The sequence below is a fragment of the Aquila chrysaetos genome, chromosome 3, assembly GCF_900496995.4.
Source record: "Aquila chrysaetos chrysaetos chromosome 3, bAquChr1.4, whole genome shotgun sequence".
NCBI lineage: Eukaryota > Metazoa > Chordata > Aves > Accipitriformes > Accipitridae > Aquila > Aquila chrysaetos.
In genome coordinates this window covers 61,440,234-61,460,678 of record NC_044006.1, presented here as the reverse complement: position 1 = coordinate 61,460,678, position 20,445 = coordinate 61,440,234, and the positions used below count along the sequence as shown (strand labels likewise).

At 43.0% G+C, this 20,445-nt stretch overlaps 2 long non-coding RNA genes across 3 annotated transcripts; one reads left to right on the top strand and one right to left on the bottom strand.

Annotated features, from left to right (window-relative positions):
* The first annotated feature begins 13,166 nt into the window (after positions 1 to 13,166).
* Positions 13,167 to 19,905, top strand: LOC115339331. The gene is made up of 2 exons (XR_003922685.1): positions 13,167 to 14,705; positions 19,240 to 19,905. It is a non-coding gene; the product is annotated as an uncharacterized LOC115339331 (long non-coding RNA).
* Positions 16,323 to 19,770, bottom strand: LOC115339330. Of its 2 annotated transcripts, none has more exons than XR_005932073.1 (3): positions 19,679 to 19,770; positions 19,212 to 19,289; positions 16,323 to 18,734 (listed from the first exon to the last, which is right to left on the bottom strand). It is a non-coding gene; the product is annotated as an uncharacterized LOC115339330 (long non-coding RNA). The 2 variants fall into 2 exon arrangements; XR_003922684.1 differs by having other exon boundaries at positions 19,665 to 19,759.
* Positions 19,906 to 20,445: the final 540 nt, after the last annotated feature.

The window sequence follows — 20,445 nt, the reverse complement described above, 5'->3', positions numbered from 1 at the left end:
CAAGGCCTACTGACGGTTTGTACGGTAGCCTTCTTGCAGGTTCATGCTTTCTTCCTACAGGCAGCACAGGTCTAGGGGGAAAGGGGGCTTCCAAGACGTTCTGGTGCCAGCCTCGATTCCTCAGTGCCACAGCTTGTTTGGAACGATTGCTGCTTGGAATGATCGCTGCTCATGCAAAACTAGGACACTGCTGTCCTTGGCGGAGGCATAAATTGGAAGACATCGTTCACTTGCCAAAGAGCTGTTCCTTCATATTTCATGTTTTCCACAGTAGCACATACAAACACAAATTTTCTTCCCAAGGTAACTGGCAAGCAGTGCTACATCCCCATCCTGTTGTCACAGACCTGTCCAGTTGTATCCCAGGCGCGTGAAGCTTCCCCCTTTACACACTTTTGCAGCTAAGCCACAAACTTCCACCTCTACTGTATCCCTCTTGCAAAACCAGATGGATCTTCTGATGTGTTGATTAGCAACATGTGGTGTATCAGGTAACAGAGCAAACTGCTCAGCAGAAAGGGGCTGTGCTTGCTGTGGGGCCTATGCTCCGACCCCCAGGTAGTTCACATACCTCCCAGCTGTAGCACATAACTTCCCCGCCGTGGGACCAAATGCATCCCATGTCGCAAGACCTCATCCTTCGTGGCATCAGATCTCACTGTGTCCCACCACAGAACAAACATGAAGCACTGTTGGTATAGAGGTGAACCTTGAGGTGGGCAGTTTCTTGTCTGATATTTACCTTCTGCTTAAGGTAAGTCTGTTGTATGCCACCAGATGCAGTCACAGGAAAAGGAAAGCAGCACTTGGGCAAAATGGCAAGGGGAATTCAAAGAGGAAGTGGTCAGTATTTGCTCATAACGTTTGCAGAGCTTGTTTTCTCTTCATTCCCTAAGTCAGGAAAAACTATTACAGTAGCTAGGAAAGGGAAATATTTCTTTCTGTTTCTAAGCATGTGAGGCAGACTCCCCACTGGCAAAAGCTGCCCAGCACATTTTGTTCAGTGGTGTGTAGAGCCTGCAACTGTACATTGCACCAGGAGCAAAATGTGTTGCAGTACAGGAACCTGTGTAAGGGCCATGTGTTAGCTAAGTACCGTTTAGATCCTGCTTTGTGTAAGCCCTTGTTTTCTTTAAAAAAATGTAAATTCCACTGGTATTTCATTTCCTTTTTTATAAACGAGAACTTTGGTGTTTTGAGGATGTGACCAGCTTCTGATGAAGAATGTTTTGATGATGAGTGCGACCATTAGGGAAATTACAAAGGTGGATAGAAAGAAGGGGACGTGTCTTCCAATGACAGGTATGGTGTCATGCCCTGCACCTCAGCACGGAAGTGGGGAGGCGAGGGGCTGTACAGTCACCAAAAACTGATGTCAGTGACCTACCAGGACTGCCTGTCTTTCCTGGCTGATTATGAACGCTCTTGCAGCTCAGTGTGTAGCCATGCCAAAACAACTTTTGATGGAGCTCCAGCCTGGTCATGACAAATGAGCTCATGACAAATGTCAGTTCATGACAAGTACAAGTCTTTAATTTACTTCTTAACTTTGAAGCTAGTGGAAAAGACCTTCAAGGGATATTGACAATTACCAAATTTCTGTTAGAAGTGTTTTACTTCTACAGCAGCATCTTTGAAGAAGCAACAATTGAAAGGAAGAGGGTTTGGTTTTTTTTTTTCTCTTTTCATGGTCACTTCTGTGCAATGATAATGTTCTTTCCACTTTTATAGTTTCCACCTTAACTTTATTTTTTCTTTTCTGTTCCTGTGGGATGAATCTGTGACAGCAAGTATATAACATATCTAGGGGAACCTGAGGACACAGCAAATACCAAATCAATTTCATATTTCACACTGAAGTCCTCCCTTAGCTCTTGCTTGCCAGTGTTTTACAGCTATAAACCTGCCAGTCTCCACACTGTATTAATCTCATCATATACCCTTATGAATACTTTTGCCTACTGACCATAAGATAAAAACTTCCTTGCACGAAACTGGGTATACTTTGCCACAGATCTAGAAAGGACGAGAAACTTCACAAATTCTCATTTGAAAATTCCTTTTCCTGCTTGTCTGTAAAGATCAAGGACACAAAGGTGTAAAAGCCCCACCTCCAGCATTCAGAGGACCCAGGGAAGCTTTTGATGCCAGGAATCCCACGCAGAGGTGGAGCTACTGCCTTTGCAATTACTTTCCATTCCCATAAGGTACTTTCAGGTTTGTCCTTTCAGGGACAAAAAGCCTCTCTGGGTCCTTCTTCCTAGAAACAGTTCCAGGGGGAATGAATGTTTACACCTGTTTCAGAGAAGTCTCTAAGTCTGGTGGTGGGAAAAGTGGAAAAAGCTGCTACCTGCACCACTGTCTTCAGGTGGTCACACCAAACCGGGCATCCAGCCTTGAGCTTTGGCATGCAGTAGAGGACAACAGAGGAAAGTTGCAGAGAAAGGCCTTGTTACGGTTGAGGCCAGAACTACTCGGTTATGTTTGTGGTGGCTTTGTGGTGGCAGAGAGGACTCTCAGGCTCACTATCTGGAAGGCAGGACAACCTCAGTGGGAGAGGCCCAAGAAAAAGCTCTACATGCCTGAAGCAAACCCTGGGAGAATTTGTGATGCCTCAGCCCAAGACAACAATCACAAAAAGCCCTTTTTATGTGCCTGGATTTATGGGCACCTGAGCATCATTTGTATCCAAACTTCTATTACCACACTTGTCCAGAGATGCAACCACCTTGCTGAACTGAGCAGCTCTGTGTCTTCTTCCCATCTAAGACAGAAGCAACCATGGCCACTTTCATTTCAAAATGCAGCAGGGAGTACCTTCTACTGTCTGCATAACAGCCTAGAGGTTAGGGCTCTTGCTCTGGAAATAAGAGACCGTTTTAATTCACTTCTCAGCTGAAAAAAATCAATGGTTCCAATGAACATAAGTTAGTAGGCTACAAAATTATGTGGGAAGGGAACAAAGTCCATCTCTCTTTTTGAAACTAGGTCAGTGCAAGTACAAGAGTGACATGGCTAGAAGGAGAGGAAACATAATGGAGCCAAAGTCTGTAGTCCACAGTTAGCTGGGAGTGTAATCTCAAAGCAAAAGAGGTATGGGAACTAGTCCCATAAAAATATATAAGGTCTCTGGTGAGCAGAGTTCACAAATCCCTGATCTAAGAGTTCATTTTTTCACTGATCGTGTCCCCCTCCTGTTCCTTGTGGGCTCTGCAGCTGCAGTGCCACAACATGTCAAGTCCTCGCAGCCCATCATAACTCAGTTTCAAGAACTGTTAATCAAAATTTTCAGGTTACTAAAAGCCAAGGCTGAGGCCAGATGTAAAATGAGCAAATAGAGTTTCTAGATCACATTGGTCTTCATTTGCAACTCTCAAATCTTAAAAATAAAATGCTTGAGAACTTATCTCCAAAAAGACTGCAATTAAGGGTGAAAAATCCAAGTGGCTTGTTATGGGGAAAATACTCATAACGTCCTTCATGGATAACTGTTGCATCTCCAGAATTTGGATGGCATATTTCTTGTAGAAAACATACTTACTTTCTCAATGAGAAATTTTCTCCCAACCTATACCTTCACAGCAGCAGCATTCTTGAGCCGCTCCATTAGTTCTCAATCATGTGCTACTGATGAGTATGGAAAAGAGAAAAGGAGGGCACGACGGGCTTTCATCTTGTTTAGTCCCTGCCTGACTTCATAAAACTATGAGCCCTGTCAGACCTTACCCTTCCTGGGAGCCTCAGGGCACTTCTGAAAGACTTTACAATCCTCTCTTTGAACTTCTGCAGTCATCTGTGCTTTATTTTCTTTTAAAAATGGCAGGTGGGAAATGAGTTGTCCTCCTGTTCTGATTTCCTCCTGCCTGTTGTTTCTGAGGGAGGAGGCCCCTTTTCGGAGAGGTGCAAAGTGCTGGCTCCAAAATTCCCACTGCCTCAAATGGAGTGGAAGGGCTGAGATCCAAGCAACCATTTGAACACACAGGATGCTCTCTGTGAGGCTATATAATGCAACATTCACTACTCATACTGCTCAGAACAGCAGGTCTGCTTTTCAAACACAGGCTTCTGAAGTATGAGGTATACAGGTAATGTAGTAATAACACTGCCTGCCTGTTATTTGCTCTGAAATTCTCAATTGCAGTTAGCATGTGTCTTGAAAAATTCATTCTAGCTGAGACGGGGGTGTTGGACTCACTGCTCTGGCGCTGTGAGTCAGAGGCTCATTTACTCTTCATCTGTGGCAGTGGGAGCACAGACAATGAAAGGTATATCTATGACAGCCCCCTTACTGAAGTGCCAGGGTTATTGTACTGCCTGTGAAGTCATAGGAAAGAAGCTCTCCAGGTTTCTTTTTTTTTTTTTTTTTTTTTTTTTAAGTACAGACATGTTTGAACCAGGACATTCCTGCTTCTCGTAGCTGCCAGTTCCTGAGCACAAGATTCAATGTTTTTCTTGTACTTGCTATAAAATGCCTAATCAAAGCCTTCCCTGCTCTGTTATAGCTGTTTCATTATTTATTATGGTAAAACTATGAATTGCTGAACTTCAGGCTTGGCAGATAAGTGAAACAGGAATGAACTTTCAGCTCTTTGGTTTCAGAAGGTGAGTAAACCTCTGGTAGAGTTTGCACACATGGTTGGAATAGTTCCCCTTATTTACACTGGCACAGCTCCACCGACTGCCGCTGCACTGCCCCTACTCACACATCCAGCAGCAGAGAGTTAGGAACTCAGGGGCCTGAGACAGCTGTAATGTTTTCATATTGCTTGTCCAGCTTACCTTTCAAAACAGAAAACTTAAAATCATACATGAAGGAAAAAAAAGGATTTTTCTCCTCCGGGTTATTAAGGGGGACTTGACCAGAGAGAGAGAGAGAGAGAGAGGAAGGATCTGTAAGCGATCCACTGAGGCTGACCCTGGAAGAAAGAGAGGTTAAATAACAGTATAAATCTCTATTGGCTCTTGAACCAAGTCACACACAGCATTTCTCATACATAATTCTTTCACATAATGCCCTGGCAACAAGGAGCTCCTTTTTAACCTGGTTTCCCTAGGAAATGTAGCTGGTATGTTCACACCGTCTGCCCGTCACATCTCCTCCCCAGCCTTCCTCCTGCCACCCGCCATTTGTCCGCTTACTGGCATGTGACAGAGCAAGTCCAAAAGTGAAACCTGGTAGCTGTACACAGGAGAGAGGACTGCCGGCCTCCCCGGCGGGCAGGGCAAAGAGAACTGCACCCGCTGCGGAGGGGCTCCGGCCACTGCAGCGGCACGGGGGCAGGAGCGGCCCCCAGGCACCTGGGGAAGCCGCAGGAAGGAGCGATGGCACCGGGATGCAGGAAGGAACTGGGAGGGTAAGCGGGACGTGGGAGAGAAATCCGTAGGAAGCCAGCCTCCGTGAGCTTCGCTGCACGCAGCAGTTGAGCCTGACACGAGACAGGCGCTAAACTAAAGAAAGTCCTTTAAAGGAGCAGATGTGTTCTTTCCAAAGTATCCGCTGGTAAAATAAATTAAGCCAGTTAAGTTAAGCTTCCATGTCAGCATCCAGCGGTACAGCTCGGCCTGACTTACCAGTCTGCTTAACAGCAGTAGGCAATGTAAAACTAGCATCTTATAGTTTAGGATGGTTGATGTTAGTGTCGTTTGACATACTGTACACTGATCTCTGCTTTTAAAAACCAGGGAACACGAAGGTGTCTGCTCGCATATGGAAAAGGAAATAAATATTAACTTATCTGCACAATGTGTGAGCAGATCTAGCCCTGTTGCAGGAAACTCATTAATCTCACGTGGAAAATAAATAAACCAGAAGAGAAAAGGATGGGTGGGATTTTAACTTCCTCTATTTCCGCAAATCATTATTTTATACGAACAAGTGCATGCCAAAGGTTTTTAAGAGGAAAATTACTGCAAAGGACAAATAAGTTCGTTGAATCTTTTAAAAGCTTTTCAGTGGAGGGATAATTTAGGGTAGCGTTGGGAAAACTCACCTGTTGAACACTGCCTGATAATTTCCACTATTAAACCACATTTTCCATTGCTGATGCCATTGTCAGACTTGAGCCACCAGGACTCACATTTTCCATGGCAGGTGTCTGCCTGAGGCTGGATACATGTGATGCGTGTGTGCGTGTATCAAGAATTGCCTCAGACTGAGTGTGTATAAAAATTTCAGCCAAAATGGTTTTGCTCTTCAACAAGTATAAGAAAAAAAAATATGTTCTGTTTCCCTCACATTAAAAAGTATGGCAATGTCTTCTTTAGATAGTCCCAAAGGCCCCATACGTTGGAGGAACAGCATGAAATTTGGCAGGAGGAGTGCTTTAGCCACTCTGGAAATCCCCCTCAGCCTGGTTGAATTATGGGCCCGAGCAAGATCAGTTTGGTCTTGATAGAGCTTCACAGCTTGGTGTTTCAAAGATCCTGCCTTCAGTGATTCTGTGCTAGTCTGGGGCTGACCAAGGTGTTTTTCTTCAGCTAGTTTCTCCTCTGCTCCTTTGAACCCTGCTGCTGATCTGGGGCAACCCAGAAGAAATGGTCCCCCAAGGAAGGGACAGGCTGGAGAGGGATAGGTGAGAGAAGAGAAGAAATGGGAGTGCTGTCTGGACAGAGACCGTGGGACAAGGGAGGAGGGCTGAGACAAGAAGCTGAAGACAGTGATATAGCAGAGCTGGTGCAAGACAGGAATGGAGCGAGAGACCCGGGCTGGGAGAAAGGGATGAGTCTGTGGCCGCTACACCCACAGCCAATGACCAACACGTGTGCCACAAGATAAGATAGCGACAGTCTTGTTTGCTGGTGGGGAAAATGTAGGTGGTCACTGACAGCGCATCAGAGTGACAGTTTTGAGAGTGGCAGAAAGTATAGTTCAAGCTCATTCTCAGCCATGGAAAGGTTGGACTTCCAAGGTATTGCCATATTAAAAAAATGAGAAGAATTGGGAAATTGGTGATTGGCCCTTATCTTCCATAAAAATATGACTCTACCTGAAAACAGCCACTACTGGTGTTCTTGCTCTTTCTTCACAGGTGGGAGACGTTGTTGCTCAATGCCTTGAAAATTCAAATACTCACTGAGATGTCTTTAAATGGCTTTAAATGTTGGCCTTTCCCAAAGACAGACATATGTGACCAGGGTAGCCAGCACTTCCATGATCATCCATGTATTAGTCAATACCTTTCCAGCATTCTGGATCTGGTATCACATCATTTGCAAAATTAGAAACTGAGGAGAAACACAGTGCACACTGAGTGACTACCAGTTCTCTCTCTGAGCCCAGCGGTTTATTCTCTGATCACTAATGCAGCTTAAAACTGAGTACTTTGTAAGGCATTCACCGAGCCTACCCTGCCAGGATGCAGCTCTTTCTTCAGATTAATCCATAATCTTTGGCAGTCTGGAATTGTTAATAGTAGCAATTTCAAACAGCAAAATATCTCTATAAATATTCTGCTTTCAGGTTTTATGACATCCAGACCATTATGTCCTAAGGACCCCAAAAGCCACTCGTCACAATGCAGAGTTATATTTCTATAAAGATGTAAAGCTTAGAAAAACAAGCAGGTTTAGAACATTTATGACAAACAGAGAACTTTTCATTTAAGGTAGGAATTAAACCAGGGAGAATGCCAATTTATGGTCATAGGATGGGCACAACACTAATTCAGACAAATGTGTTCCGGAGAATACAGACTGAAAAAGCAAATGAGAGCAAGTGTGAAAGAGACACAGCCAGCCTTAGGTGTGTGCAGGAACATCTGCAATGAAATTAAAATAGCAAATATCATATGACCACAGGACAGCTTTTTTACAGTATGTATTTAGGAGAGCAGGCATGGGGTAGTTGAATTGCTGGTTTGGATGGCAAATACATGAAATTCAAATCTGATTCCATAAACTTCTGGCGGGTAAGTTGGGAGGCAGAAATGAAATTTCAGGGGTGCGTCTTGGGGAACATTGGGAGAGCACAGGACAGAAAGGAAAGGAGGGCACGCATGTCATATCTAATGGTCCATCTCTGCTTTCACATTGGACAGAGAAATGGCCATAGTACAACACTCTCTATGCCAATGATCTGTACTGTGATTCCCCCATTTTCCATCCATGCAAAATTCTGATGGAAGCTTTTATGATGGTTTGGTTGCTGACAGACATTCCTCCCCTGAACAGATTCCCTGACATCTAGTATTAGCTTAGCCTTTGTAGCTTTTTGGTGTGGGGTTGCCAGTTTTGATTTCTTTCCTTTATCAGCTGCCTGCTTTCACAAAATTGATTTTACCTCTGAGTAAATTCAAACTTATCTTTGAGACCTGTGCCAACTCTGATTGAAACTTGCTAACAAATCCAAGAATTATTGGGAAGACACAGACATCTAAGCTTTGATTCTTTAGGAACTAGAAAGGAAGGGAAAAGGCAAGAAACCAGACACCAGAAAATCTTATAATATTTTGTACGTACTGAGAAACTGAATTGGGTTAACCCAAGCACATCAAAGGCTAAAAGTCATTAGGATACCTTCAGAAGTCTCTGCAAAATCATCCTCCTCCACTCAGCTATTTCAAAAGCTTCAACACGGCGGAGGTTCTGCAGCTGTGGAGTGCAGCCATTACACATTCTCCTGCACTCTGCAATAATTTTCTGCATGCTGATGGGAATGAAACTGCAAGAGGTGGTTTTGAAGTCCAAAGTAATGCACCCAGTGAATCCTGGCTGCAATGGATCCTCTGTCTGAAAACCCTGCGTCTCAGCAATTTGTAGCTGTTTCTGACACCAATGGATCATTCCTAGCTTCTAATTTGATGAAAGGTACCTGCCCAAAATACCACACCAACAGTCAGTCTAAAGTCACATGCTTGGATTTTGCAAAACTGTTTGCAAAAAGGAGTCTTCTCTTTAATGCCTGAATATACAACATCATCATGTAATATTATCTGGATGCAATTTAAATAGATAGGGTTTTCTTGTACCAACTATTTTGGGGTACGGGAAGGGATAAAAAAAAGTTACTTACCTAGCCAGTTGGATATGACCACATTGGAATTAAGTTTTCTGTCTTTAATTTAGAAGTTAAAAAATGAACTGAAATGAACTCTACTCTAAGTTTTTGATCTCTATCTTGAGGATCTCTGTGAACAATGCATGATAGATGTACAGTGCTGAGACCCACAACAGAGGAACTGGAACTTTTACTCAGGGGTGTATAACTCTTTGATTCAAGTATAAATGTTTCCTTATTTATTAAAAGTTGGCCAGGGGAAATCAAGAATTCTGGAGAAAAAATTATACGTATTTCTCATCATGTTGATATATGTCTGAAGAAGAAACTACTATTCCCAAAACAAAAGCAGGTAATTAAAAGTTATGCTTTGTGACTCCAGAATTTGAAAAAAACCCACATATGGCATCTAATTAATGTCTATATGATTACTTTCATGTCTTTTCTCAGGGATAAGATATTTATAGCCGCATACAAAAACAAGAAAAGGGCCTAAGGGAACACAAACAAAACCCCACCACCCAGCACCTTAACTGCAGCATCTGCAAGCCAGCAATCATGGAATACTTGATGAAGTGCTTAAGGCTAGGAAGGCTGATAATGAGATTTCTTTTAAGTTCACAGTGCTGCACATTAAAGAGACACTGGCAACCTCATTCCGAAAGGAAAAACATTACATAGCACACACAAGCTGTTTTTGTTTTTATAGAAGAGTCTTTTTCATCAGCCTTTGCTAGTGTCTCAAAAGACAAACAGGTTTAGTAAGCAGCATACTTGGTCCACAAGTTTTCCCTCAATATTTTTGCATTTTATTTGTCTACTTCATAACCTTCAGTTCTGATGCTGTGTCAGTGCCCCAAAGAGGAGAGTGGTTCTGAGCTCCCACCCGATCAGTGCAAGAAGCTGGAGCTCCCCAAGATAGTACCTTAAGCAGAAGGTACTAAAGGCCATCTGCACACAGTGACACTGCATGCGAAGTGGTGTCACACGTGCAGCAAAAACAACCTGGAACCAGAGGGTTCCACTTCTCTCTCTCTGGTCTGTTCGGTGATAGAAACCACCACATTATTTGCTGCAAGATCAGATCTGGCATTTCCAGAATTACATGTGAATTATCAAGTTGAAGAAAAGCCTAGTTGACTTACTTTAAGTCTACCTTTCAACTCTATTTTATAAAACCAAATAATATTTTACTGGTGCAGAAGCCTTATACAGAGGGACTGTAACCTTTCTTATAAAACAGCACACATGTAGTCTTACGCTTTTACCAACATAGCTGATTCCAGGAGTTTCTTTGCAAAAGTGTCCTTTAACCCTTTCTACTCATCTTTCCTGTTCTAAATGGAAGTGAAGTGGTAATGCCCGCATGTTCCAGCTGCTTGCATGGACTAGTCCAAATTAACTTTCCTGTTTTTCCTATCATCTCCTGTAATTTTTTCTCAACACCCCCTGTGATGAGAAAGAACATGAGCTGACAAACAGGTAGGGCACATAAACATATCTGTATTCAGAAGAAAATACATTCAAACAGTATTAATGTTGCACAATCATTAAAACTTGGCAAAGCTAATTTTGTAATTTTAACTTTTAGCATAGTTTTTACTTGGAACATTGCATATTTTTTTTTTCAGTCCTGCTGTGGGTATGGATCAGTTTCTGAATGAAAAGCATCTGTTGTCCGCCAGACCCTTGTTCCCATTTTTGCTGAAACTGGAAAATGAACGGTAAATGACACAGGTGACTGCATGAAGAAACAGGATTGCTTTACAATTAAGATAGCAGAGTGCTGTCCCTGGAGGTCTGGAGTCTGCTCTGCTTCTGCTAGAGAGTTCCAGCAGAGGAGTTCTTACTGTGTTAGTCTTTAATTTCATATCACTCATTTTGGGTGCTGACTTGATAACCTACGATTTGATTTGCAGACACACTCAGATAGCTGTGGCCGAGGATGCAGAAACTGTGCTTTGAACATATAAAGTGATATATAGCACTAGGTACTACCAGGAAAAAAGAGATCTTAAGAATCACATGCTGAAATTAGGGGATACTTTTAATCTAGCTTAATATGCAGGTGTGACAATCTAATGCTGTAATTGCTACAGAAACTGGAAAAGAAATGTTAGCACTGTCTGTCCATCTCCACACCCGTCTGATGCTGCAGGGCTGGATGCCCACGATATGGCAAAAAGCTACTGACGACAAAGGTGCCACTTCAACAGCACTGCCCATCGCTCTCCTGAGCTGCAGCTACCCGTGCCTGGAGCCGGCTCTCCTGGCAGGACAGGCACCATCCTGGCATGCCCTGGTAAGATCTCATGAGTGACATTTTGTCAGATTTCCTGCTGGATCGAAACATCAATGTCATTCACAATCGCTAAATAAGTTAAAAAGGACTGTCAAGAGAATGAGAAAAGTGTAGCTGACTTCAGCTCAAAGTAACCCCCGGTACCATCTGATATACTAGTCCACTGATGAAGCACTCAGTCATCCTTCCTCAAGGAGTATCAATGGCAACTGAGGTGTTACTCTGCATTTTCACGGGGCTGTGGGCCGCAAACCCACCCTGGAGCTCCAGAAGAGTGATTCCCACAAGGCTCTGCGCTAGCACTAGCCTTATTGAACGTATTTGTTCATGGTCTACAAAACACCACATAGAAGAGATTTTAAATGCTGATGGTACCTGATCTTAAATGACAGTAGGCTGGCTCAACCCAAATGGTGACATGTCGCTGCAGAGAGAAATGCAGACCAGCATCAGGTATGCCAAAGGCTGTGTGTGTTTACAACCTTCTGCACACAGAAAACCTGGAGACAGCTGGAGTTTTTGTTAAACACAATCCAGAGTAAGAGGATCAGCCTAGCTTGAGCACTCACGGTCATGGCCATACACATTGGTCAGAGGAGGAAGATCAGGAACTATTTAAAATAAGTGCAAAAGTCTACCCAAGAAGGCAGCGCTAAGTATAATAATAATTACCTGCTACTCATTCGATGAGTGCTGTGGCCCGTGATACATTTCATCCACAGCATATTTCACCATTTTAATCTTGCCATGATTATTATTGGTAGATTAAAATGAATAAAAGCCATATTGTTACCCAAGAGAGCCAAAACCTCTCTGCCTAATATCTGGCATCAGAATGCAGCCAACAGCCTGACCGCCAAGTTATGGCAAACAGAGAGCAAGTAAAAATCACACTAAAAGATCTAGAGGATCCACCCTGGAAAAGATGCACACGTAGCAGGTGACTTCATTGACTAGCGATGCCAGTGGGAACGCCACTTCCAGGAACTCCTGCGGTCAGCAAACCTTCCCACCATGGGCTCCCATGTCCCCACTCGAGCCAGTCGAGCGGGCATGGCATGGTCCCCTCTGCTGTCTGGCGGTGCCGGGAGGGGCTGCAGCACCAGTCCAGCATGCGACTTGTGCAAGGGTGGATCCTGTGTTCGGGCTGGGCGACTGCTCATGGCCTGGGCTCCCTCTTGTCTTCTCAGAGTGAACACTTACAGGTCTCAGACAATAAGAAGATAATCTGGCTGCTTTTTCTTTTGTTGCAACTCTTGCCTTATTTCTTTTGTTCACTGACATTCATTAAAAACAACCCCTCGTATTCAACGTCCCAGCTGAGCCTACATTCCCCATCTCCTTGCCCAGGTAATCTGAACTCTCTCCTGACTCTATTGCCTGGCTCTCTCCCATCTGCGACCGCTCACTCTGTCCCCTTGCCAGCGCTACCCACCTCCACTGGTTTCCAGTGCCAGTCTCTTTCCTGGGACTGCATTCTGAGTGCACCTTCCCTCTCCAGCCCAACTTCTTCATGAGTTTCTTTTTCTTGTGCCCCAGTTTCTTCAGCAATTTTTTTCCTCCATCCTACATTCACTTCTACCATCCCTTTAGTCTACAACCCTAATATCCTTGTTCTGGATCTTCAGCCTCTGACAGTTGTCATTTCCTTTGGTGGCTTCAAATAGTATTCCTGTCCTGCCAATTCTGAATATCTGCCTTCTCTGCAAGTCCCAGTTTTCATCCCACATGCTCCTACTTCCAGTACAGCCTGCTGGTTCTCCACAGCAAGGCCTTAGATCTGGCTCTTGCTCTGTCTGCCTCTGAATCAGCTTCTTCCTTCACATTGCCTAGATGCCAGCAGAGAGGTCACTGAAAGTGCAGGAAAAGTGTCCCTGCTCTCCATTCGTTGCTTGGCTCCAGCTCAGCATGTAGCAGCTGGAAACAACCATTATTGGGAAATTCTGTCTCCATCGTGTAATCCTGGGCTGCAGCATGTGTAGTGGCTTTGTACAGAGGGTGCATGCCCAAGCTAGGAGCTGAGAGGGGCTGAGAGCCTTATTTGAATGGTGGGAATGATGCACAAACAACGGGACTGTAACCGTGAGAGACATAAGCTTGCTCTGGGACAATCTTAACCCTTAAGCAGTAGCAAGTGTCTCCATAAACTGAGATTTAAAATACCCTAAAATTTGGCCAAATTAGAGTAGATTTTCTTTAGTGCAGTGCAAAGCATCCAACGAAGGCCTCCCTCGCTCAATTTCAAAGCAAACTTTCTCTATAAAAGGTTTGATTTTTTCCTATTAAAAAACAATGTACGCTTCATATATTTAATTTCTGAAATGACTAAACACTTTGGTTGATATTTTATCTGGGCAAGAAATGATGCAGACAATCAGTACAGACTTTTCCAGTCTGAATCAGTGTAGCCTGACACAAACAACTGAAAGCTGGGTCTTGCATCGGAAATGTCAAACCCTGTGTAACAGGCTGTATGGGCTCTTTAAAAACTCGGCAGAGCTGCTCACTCTACCTTGTGCATGTGTTGGGAATCAGCCCTTCAGCTGATTCCCAGCAAGCAGATTTAAATAGGTTTCCAGCTTAGGGAGAGAAATGGATGTTTGTCTCTTAGGGCAGCTGTTCCTTCCTCCCGCCCCTCCCTTACATGTGCACATACATGCACAAAAAAAGAGCAAATGGGGATAAAGGTATTCTCCAGTCGGAAAAGTCCATTCCTCTATGGACAGAGGAGACAGAGACAGAACAGCACTTTTGATAGACCTGAACGGTAGTAGAGTTTAAGTGAGTTGAAAATAAAAGACTGATAATGAGATTTTGCACTAGATTGGCTGGCTTGTGCTGGCAGGCAGCAAGCACAGCCAGCCTGCTTACAATTCACCCTAGATGAGCTAACCGAAAATAGAAACCGAAGAACCACAGTGCGTTATCCAATCTAGAGAGGTAAAAATGTTGACTTGGAAAGGCCACCACTCACAGACAAAAATGACAGAACTGAGCCACAGCCACTTGCCTTTCTCCCAGTCATGTTAAGAAGGCACTAATCCTGCAGTCACAGGAAGAGGAGAGCTCCTACTTCAGCCCTCTCCAAAGCTGGCACGAGAGGAGTGTGAGGAAGGAGCAGCAGTATGGCATTCACCAACTCGGGTCAGATTTGCGGTCCCTATTTCTGCTGATCCTGAACAGCTCATAGTCCCATTGGGTCTAAATCACCTTTCACAGGTAGGAGCTTGTGCCTGAGCACAGGGGAGGAGTTCTGGGAAGTCTGAGAAGCGACGACTGCTCCACCTGGGAAGGAAGAACAGGTTTGCCAGTGGATTTATGCAGAAGACACCCATGATCCACTTCTTCCTGGATGTGAGCTTTGCTGCAGCCTGAGCTCCAAGCATCTCTGCTCATACTGAGGAAGAGGTAAATCTGAGACTATCACACTACTGCCTGCAAGGCATTTGCCTGTGCTTGAGTCACTCAGAGACGATGAATGAGCACAGGAGCTTGTGCTGAGGCACCTGGCCTATATCAGGGAGCTCTAAAGCTTGTGCTGTTGTGGTCTTTTGGTACAGACTAAGTGGAACATAGCTGGGTGCAATCCTGATTTTAAGGGTAGGCTTGACCACACCTTGCTAGGTGTAAGAGGAAGGTGTAGATCTTGCTAGTTTTTGGAGGAAAAATTTATATTAATTTCTGGTGTCTTTCCCGATATCTGGAGGAGTACATGGCACTCAGTTTTTGTCGGACAACCCTAGTAAACATTAGTTTAACAATTTGATAGAGAATGAGTATGCTTAATAACAACTGAGAACAGCTGGACTGATAATGAGCATCTCATCAGTAATAGGTGCTCATTTTTCAGCCTAGAAAGATCCTCTCTACTACTTGCTTAAATGCACAAGTGCTGGTGGTGCATCTCAGGCATTACAGATGCTGTAACGTTGTTTAATTAGGGAGACATTCACAGGGCTGATACCTTTTGCCTATTATGGACTACCAAGTCCCCAGTTCTGCTATTCCCCAATTTGCAGCCATGTAGATAACAACATTTGTGAATTGGGAAGGCCAGGTTAGCTCCAAAGCAAACCTCTCTCTTCTGGAACAGACTGTTTGCTAGAGGCACTCAACATCAGTTACCCCATTTTCCTGCTAGCATAATATCACTGATTTATTAGAGATGTTTTAAACTCAGAACATGCCACAGGTGTATGCAAGTTTGTGAAAAAATACATCTGGCTCCCTCTTCTTTATTAGATGATGTGCTTTTGTGAGATTATAGTTGTATATTTCCTGTCAATCTTGGTGTCGTGTCTGTACCTGAGCAGTTGCCTCTTTTCTAATGCATTCCCTAAAGGTTATGCACAGTACTGTCAACTGTGCATGATGGATGATAACTTAAGATAATGCCAAAGGGGGATCTGTTTTCCTCTCTATAGCCACACACTGCCCGAAGGGAAAGCAGCAGCGGGTTGTGCTCATTGCCTTAGCTCGGGTTTGCACAGGTGTTCTGCACTCTGCCTCCCGGCTGCAAGAGGGGATTAGACAGGGTTTAGGGGAGAAAATGTAGGGAAATGAGATCAGGCAATCAGATAGCAAATTAAAATGAAATGATAGCTGCTTACCCAACCAAATTCTATTCTTCATACTTCTGCCTGCCATTCAAAAACACATGTGTGACTGGTGCATCACACTCCCTAGCTTGTCTTTGAGCATCAGAGTTCTCCTTAGACTGTGACTGGGAGACTAAAATGCACATGCAGGATCACAGTCACGAAACAGCACATTCTTGGCTTGCAGCCACATCCAAATTTATTAATAATAGTAGTTTTTTGTAACTGCCAGGAAAGATAAAGCAAGCAGTGACATTTTAACTATCTCGTGATGCAAACAGTTCACCCTCCCAGGAGTTCACCAAAATAAAATGGAAGCCTCATTAGGGATGATACATCCTAAACTTAGCATTCATTATGTTTTTAATTCTTTCACAACTCCTCCACAAATCCTGAAGTTGTTTTATAAGGAACTTCAACACCAGCATTTAACTCATAAGTACACCTTTATTCAGAATATTGCAAACACTCATTTTTTGTTCCTAATTTCAACTGTATGTGTTTTTTTCCTCTCCAAGCACTGTATTAAAACACAATATGAATATTAAGAAGTATGAAGGACATGTCTGCTTTTGGTTCAGTGCAGTTTGGTGGTGGTAGGTGGCTTAGTTAAGCAAATCCAAACCATTAAACAAGATTAAATAAAATATCAGTAGGTGTGCCAGGGATCAGGAGGTGGCAGCAAAACTCTGAGGAGGTATTTGATTTCTGCATGTCAGTAATGGCATTGTTTTAACTGCAAACCAGAATTAATAAATCATTAAAGTGTGAGATTCTGGTACGAAAAACAAGGGATGGTCAGACACTGATTATACAATGAGGAACTGTATGAAAAACTACTGAATTACATGGATTGGAGAACTGCCACCATTAAAATCTGAAATAGCATTCATAATTAATATAATTAACTTCTCAGAACAGGAAGACTCCAAGTCAGAGAAGGCTCCAACAGAACTTCTCAAGTTGGATGGAGTAGCATCAATGGATGTATTGCAAAGTTCAGCAAATTGGACTGTAGCTTGGTGATTGGACAAGTTTATATATATATATCAGTAGCATGAAATGGGATGGAAAAGCATAAAAACTACAGAACAGCTTATCTCATATGGTTTGGAAGCAAGATCATGAGGAAGACACCCAGGAAAGAATTCAAAGTAAAACAGAATTTGAAGTATCAGTCAAACAGGTAAATTGTTGTGAGGCAAATTGTTGTATTTCTGATCAATCAACTTAAAAAAAAAAATATTTACAAGTCGAAGGGAAAAAACCTGATGTATTTTGAGATTTTTATAAATATAATGAAAGAAGAAAGTTAAAATTACCTTAAGTGCAGCTAGAAAAATTCAGAAATTGGTAAGGGGGACTCACAGACAGATTGCTTATCAAGATATCAAAAGCCCTGTTTCCTCAGGAAAACAACATAAACCAATGAAAAATAATGTTTAACATATTTTAATAGTCATTCATATTAATGTATTCACGCTCCATGTGCCCTACACAAACATGACAGATTTTTACCACATCAGTCAGAAATCTGGAGTCTCTAGAGCACCACTTTGCTTTAACAAACTAGGATTTTACTACAGGTTGTGTCTGTAATAGGAAGACCAGGCAAATAATGTGTACACATGAACGTGCATATTCTTTCAATAAAATAATCTGCATAAGTCATTTACTGTACCTAGATATACTTCAGAGTTTTGCTGAACAACAAATTTCAGAAGGTTTTGCAATTATAATAGGAAAAAGTGAGAAAACAAAATAAATATGTTTTTAATAAATGAATCTATTTTTACATATTTTCCAGTATCCTCAATTTGCAATGACTGAAACATTGTATTTTTCAGTATCCTCAGTTTGCAATGACTGAAACAGATTTTTTGCTGGTTCCAGTTCCATCCAGCTAGTCTTTCCTCTAGCCACAAGCCTGTCTGCTGTAATACTATGAAGATGAAACAGTAACACAAAAAAACCCAGCAAGCATTTACAATGCATCAGAAAAAAAAGATGTCTAGGACTATTTATTTCACTTGCACCAATAATGCTGGAATTTGAGACACAAAAATGACTAATATTGATTATACTTGTATCAGATTAAAATCAAGGAAACAAAAAACTTGACTTGAAGCAGCTGTCATAAATACTTTGGGACCCATTCAAATATATGTGTTTGAAAAAAAAAAAAACCCAACCTGTTCTCTAGGAAATTTTCTAAATAAGCAAGTCTGGTAAACTCTTCTGTAAATGTGATGTGATATGAGCTGTGTGCCAAAATCCAGAGAACACAGCTCGAATGCTCTGAACAGAGTGGGAGACACCTGAGATGGCTCTGTTAAATTATGCAAGAATCTCAGCTATGCACAGTAAAAGCCTCAGTGTCAGGAGATGAAGAACACCAAAGTAGTGTCTCCACACACACAACATATTTAAAGCAGTTCTCAAATCGTCCCATAGGGCTGGCCACATTTTGAAGAGAAACTGGCTCAGTTTCACTTCCCATTACTGATCATATAACATCTTTGTGCCAGATACAGCAACTGCCTGCATGGAAAAATAATTTTAGGAAAGTATTTAATATGTTTTAGCTGCCTTGTAACAACAACTTAGCAACTGAAGAGAGAGGTGCCAACACCTTGTGATCTGCTAGATCTTTAGAGGCAAGCAGGAAGATTCTTTGGGCCGACAGTGATCTGTGGAGAACCCTCCATTCTCTCCTTAGTTTCATCTCGTTTGCTACCACATGGGAGTGTTCAGCTTCCAGGAGTTGCTTTGTTTTGGGTTTGTGGAGAATACACCCTTTTTCAAAACCGACGGAGGGTTCAGCTCACTCTTGCCAAACCTACAATAGGAAAAGAAGGGTATTACTTGGATGAGTACAACGACAATTGATCTTTCTGGCCGGAAGCCTTGTTTTGGAGTTTTGTTGCTTAGTGTCTGTCAGCACTTTCATCCTGGGGAATTTAAGTTTCTCCTACAACAGCCTGGCCTCAACTAAAAGTTTGCATATAAAGTATCAGAACTCAGAACTGTTTTTTTTTAATTAATTTTCCAAATGAGGTTAAGTCTTTCTTAAGATATGAAAAAGTACTTGGGTGGTACTCAGCATAAAAAGAAGGAAATTATTAGCTTGGCATTTGTTTAATCTTGTGAAATATTTATTTAAAAGGAAAGTGAGATGAATATTTAAAATATGATCTCAAAAAAACACAAAAAATATGCATTCATCCAGAAACTGGGCTACATTTGGAGGTGTCTAGCACCTCTAGGCATTGTAATTACTCTACTGTCTTTGAGAATAATTTATTCCAGTATTAACCACATATGTTCAACCGGTTTCCTTTCAGGAATGCTTCAGCTGCTGATGGATCACAAAAGGAAGGATCACATCCCGGGCCTTTGAAGATATGGATAAGGAGGAAGTAATTGTTAATGATTTGCTGATTTAAACAAAAAATGATTGACAACATAATGAAATCATGTAATCCTGTAGTGTGTCAAAACTCCATAATTTTCAATTGAACAGGAACAAATGTCAGAGAAGGTTGAATGAGATTAGTTGCATTATACGCTACACAACTATACGAGTCTAGTAATAAAAGACCTGCCCCAAGAAATGACAGGAAATTGTAAGAAACTAATAGTCTTCTGGAACTGTTTATGTATCTCAATGAAATTTTGTCACAATTAAACACTTCACTCGAAATGCTACTAGAGTACAATGCAGGAAAGTCCCACTACGTACAGGAGAATTAAAGCTGTTGAAAACCACCTGTAATGACATACTTTGAGATTAGCCAAGAACTAGTATCAGTACAGCCTGGTGTAGGCTAGGGCTGCACTTCTGCGAGGTGGCTGTCCAGTGCACTAAATGTTGGTCTTTCTGGACAGTAGACAGCACTGCTGTTGCAAACACACGTATTTGTAACACCAGTGTATTCCTTCACTTGGAAAGGACCGGAAGAACCCTTGGTGTATTTTATTATATGAAGAATAAACCCATTAAGAACAGATTCACTGGATGAATGAAGTCTCATCCTTTCACGCGCAAACGGGACCGCAGCCTGTTCTTCTGGTGAAGCCACCACCGCCCTTGCCAGCTACCGAGCCCCGTCCATCTCCCAGCCCCTACCTGACGGCCTTACTCACCCCGCTCTTCTGCCCTGTCTCCCCCCCGAGCGCACCCTCTACAAATTTCAGAAAATCGTTTTCTCTGCGTGTGGCTGCGGAGCTGTCTAAGGCCAGGAGGCCAAACCCAAATACCGACCGCGCTGCCTGGGAAGGCTCCTGCTGTCCCCACGGACACTGCGGAGCAGCACGGTGTCCACGGCCGCAGGCAGCACCGGGAGGTCCCACACCAGGGAGGGCCCGGACCACAGGTGAGCCACGCGTGGGGCGGCACGCTGCGCCCCTGGTGCGGGACACCTGCCACGCTGCGTGGCCAGCTACCACAGCGGGAACCGGCAGGTCTCCTCCCCCTCAGCTTCCGTGACAGACTCCCCGCGCATTCCCCCAGCCCCGGTTTTCGCCGCGCTGCCGAAATTCCCCAGCTC